Source organism: Tenrec ecaudatus, chromosome 1, assembly GCF_050624435.1.
Source record: "Tenrec ecaudatus isolate mTenEca1 chromosome 1, mTenEca1.hap1, whole genome shotgun sequence".
NCBI classification, from domain to species: Eukaryota; Metazoa; Chordata; class Mammalia; order Afrosoricida; family Tenrecidae; genus Tenrec; species Tenrec ecaudatus.
Window position 1 is genome coordinate 250216534 of NC_134530.1, and position 4354 is coordinate 250220887.

At 45.0% G+C, this 4354-nt stretch overlaps 1 pseudogene; it reads left to right on the top strand.

The window, feature by feature from the left end:
* Positions 1-596: 596 nt before the first annotated feature.
* Positions 597-2838, top strand: LOC142425725 (heat shock protein HSP 90-alpha pseudogene; annotated as a pseudogene).
* The last annotated feature ends 1516 nt before the right edge of the window (positions 2839-4354 follow it).

Genomic DNA, 4354 nt, shown 5'->3' on the forward strand with positions numbered 1-4354 from the left:
TCTGCAGGTGTGGCCTGAAAGCCCCAGACAAAAGCACACCATTTATTCTCAGAATTCTGTCTCAGAAACCAAGGACAAAGGCCACTTTACTTACTCCACAAGGGCAGAGGAGAAAAAGATAATTATTTTTAATGTGTGAAAAATGGCATGGCTCAGAGAAGGTTTTCAAGACATTACAAATAAATGGCATGGTAAAGGAGATGAATGAGAAATGGTATAAAGAAGACATATTCTGAGTCTTTCTCTGTCTTCAAGTAACAAAAATTTCAGCTATACTTATTTTTGTAAGTTTACCTTCTTCATCCAAATTATATCAAACAAATTACTTGGAATTAAGAAAAATAGGAAGGAGTGAGAACTTAAGCTATAAATGACTTGACAGAATAGTAGGCACCGAGAGTCAGGAAAACAGAGTTATACTCTCAGCCTGTCCATTAAAAATGCAATCAGGTTATAGATTCAAGACTTTCAATTAGTTGCTGCTTTTTGTACTTGGGATTGAGATGTCCCTAAAATGTGAATCTCACTTGCTCCTGCGTCTTGGTGCTGCTGCTACTGCTGCTGTGCGGAGCCGCAGCCCGATGCCCAATGCGAAGATGCCCGAGGAGACCCAGCCTCAGTACCAGGCCATGGAGGCCGAGGAGGTGGAGACGTTCGCCTTCCAGACAGAGATCACCCAGCTCATGTCTCTCATCATCAACACCTTCTACTCCAACAAAGAGATCTTCCTCAGGGAGCTGATTTCCAATTCCTCCGATGCCCTGGACAAAATCCGGTACGAAAGCCTGACCGACCCCAACAAGCTGGACTCGGGGAAAGAGCTGCACATTAATCTCATTCCCAGCAAGCAGGATCGGACCCTGACCATTGTGGACACCGGCATCGGCATGACCAAGGCCGACTTGATCAACAACCTTGGCACCATTGCCAAGTCTGGCACCAAAGCCTTCATGGAGGCTCTGCAGGCTGGCGCCGACATCTCCATGATCGGCCAGTTCAGTGTGGGCTTCTATACTGCCTACTTGGTGGCCGAGAAAGTGACGGTGATCACCAAACACAATGATGATGAGCAGTATGCCTGGGAGTCTTCGGCAGGAGGCTCATTCACAGTGAGGACCGACACAGGTGAGCCCATGGATCGTGGGACGAAGGTTATCCTGCATCTGAAAGAGGACCAGACCGAGTACTTGGAAGAGAGGAGGATGAAGGAGATTGTGAAGAAGCACTCTCAGTTTATTGGCTACCCAATTACTCTCTTTGCGGAGAAAGAACGAGATAAAGAAGTGAGTGATGATGAGACTGAGGAGAAGGAGGAAGAGAAGGAGAAAGAAGAAAAGAAATCTGATGACAAGCCTGAAATAGAAGATGTTGGCTCTGATGAGGAGGAGGAAGAGGAGAAGAAGGACGGAGACAAGAAGAGCAAAGAGAAATACATTGACCAAGAGGTCCTCAACAAAACCAAACCCATCTGGACCCGAAATCCTGACGACATTACCAACGAAGAATATGGTGAGTTCTACAAGAGCCTGACCAATGACTGGGAGGACCACCTCGCTGTGAAGCATTTCTCAGTTGAAGGACAGCTAGAATTCTGAGCCCTGCTCTTGGTCCCAAGACGGGTTCCCTTCGACCTCTTCGAGAACAGGAAGAAGAAGAACAATATTAAGCTGTACGTGCGCTGAGTTTTCATCATGGACAACTGTGAGGAGCTGATCCCGGAGTACCTGAATTTCATTGGCGGTGTGGTGGACTCTGAGGATCTCCCTCTCAATATTTCCCGGGAGATGCTGCAGCAAAGCAAAATTTTGAAAGTCATCAGGAAGAACTTAGTCAAAAAGTGCTTAGAACGCTTCACTGAGCTCGCTGAAGATAAAGAGAACTTCAAAAAGTTTACGAGCAGGTCTCCAAAAACGTTAAGCTTGGAATCCACGAAGACTCCCAAAACAGGAAGAAGCTTTCAGAGCTGTTACGTTACTACACATCTGCCTCAGGGGACGAGATGGTTTCCCTGAAGGACTACTGCACGAGGATGAAGGAGAACCAGAAACACATCTACTACATCACCGGGGAAACCAAGAGCCAGGTGGCTAACTCGGCCTTCGTCGAGCGCCTCTGGAAGCATGGCTTAGAAGTGATCTACATGATCGAGCCCATCGACGAGTACTGTGTCCAGCAGCTGAAGGAGTCTGAGGGCAAGACTTTAGTGTCCGTCACCAAAGAGGGCTTGGAACTGCCGGAAGATGAAGAGGAGAAAAAGAAGCAGGAGGAGAAGAAGACGAAGTTCGAAAACCTCTGCAAAATCGTGAAGGATATCTTGGAGAAAAAAGTGGAAAAGGTGGTCGTGTCCAACCGACTAGTCACGTCCCCGTGCTGCATTGTCACGAGCACCTATGGCTGGACGGCAAACATGGAGAGGATCATGAAGGCCCAGGCCGTGCGAGACAACTCAACCATGGGTTACATGGCCGCCAAGAAACACCTGGAAATCAACCCCGACCACTCCATCATCGAGACCTTGCAGCAGAAGGCTGAGGCCGACAAGAACGACAAGTCCGTGAAGACTCTGGTGATCCTGCTCTATGAGACCGCGCTGCTCTCGTCTGGCTTCAGTCTGGAAGATCCCCAGACGCACGCCAACCGCATCTACAGGATGATCAAGCTGATGATGAGACTGAGGAGAAGGAGGATCGATGATCGATGAAGATGACCCCACCGCTGACGATAGCAGTGCTGCCGTCACTGAAGAAATGCCACCTCTTGAAGGCGATGATGACACGTCACGCATGGAAGAGGTCGACTAAGCGTCAGCTTACACACGTGTGCAGTACTTACCCTGCATTCCCTCTGATAATAGATTTTCAAGGATTAAAAAAAATGTGAATCTCAATGCATAATTAGGAGGTAAATATTTATAATGTTATTAATCAACAATATTAGGATAATCAACAATATTAGGATAATCCTAATCAACAATATTAGGATAAGCCAGAAAGTATTACTACTTTTGGTAGTAATAAAAAAGTATTTTGGGGACACCAAGGTCAATTGATGTAACATAGTTCACAGAAACAATATTCTCCCTTTTTATTACTAATAAATCTTTTTATTGGGGGCTCTTACATGTAACAATCCATGCATCTGTTATATCAAATGGATATGTATAATTGTTAGCATCAACTGTTTCTAAGCAGTATCTTTATTCTTGAGCCCTTTGATTATCAGCTCTTCTTTTTTATCCCTCCCTCTCCTACCCTGCCAACCCCCAAACCCTTAATATACTGTGTATTGTTATTATGTATCCACATCTCACACCTCCCATACTATCCCTTCACTTACTATCCTGGTATTTATCCATGTAGATGGGGGTTTTTCTGCCATCATTGCTATCCATTGCCCTTCCTTCTTTCTTTTCTTCCTTCCTTCCTTCCTCCCCCTTCCCTTCCCCTACCCTCCTGGAATTGTTACTCCCATATCTGATTCTGAGGGGGGTTGTCTTTCCTGAATTCTGTATATTATAAGCTCTCATCTGTGCCACTGTACGTACACAAGTCTACAGGGATTTGCAAGGTAGAACTGAGATCATAAAGTTGGGGGGGGGAGGATTAAAGAACTAGAGGAGTGCTGTGTGTTTTCCCCAGCATTGAACTGCCCCCTGGATGTTTTATCTCCTCCGTGCAGCTTCTCTGCACAGGAATGTCCAGTTATCCATGGGTGGGTTCTGGTCTCCACCTGGACTCCTACCATCACCTCAAATACGTTATTTTTTCATTTCTGATGCCTGTTCCTGTTGACACCTTATGATCACACAGGTTGGTGTACTTCTTCTATGTTGGCTTTGTTGTTCTCTGTTCAATGAATGCTTGTTTGGCTTTAAGGTTTTAAGACTCTAGATACTATATCTTTTAACAGCTGGTTACCATCGACTTTCTTCACCACATTTGATTATGCACCCAGTTTGTCTTCGTGTCTGGGTAGTGGGCATCACCCAGTGCCCCATTATTAGAACAAAGTGTTCTTGTGTTGAGGGAGTACTTAAGTAGAGGCCCAGAGTCCATCCACTTCCTCAATGTAGTGCCATATAAATATATGTACATAGGCTAATACTCCTATTTTATGCATTAAGATATTTACATAGTACACTTCTATGTTTATGCCTCTATAAATTATATTGCTTCCTAATCCTTTCCTCTATTAAGTTTTATCTTCCTCCTATGCCACTATCATGTTCATTACTCATTTGCCTCTCAGTACTTCTTCTTCAATGAGATAGATTACAGCTTCTCCACCACTACCAAGAACTCTATGCCCCCAATCACCTTTGATTTAGATCCCTAGTTGTTCCCCTGTCCATGAC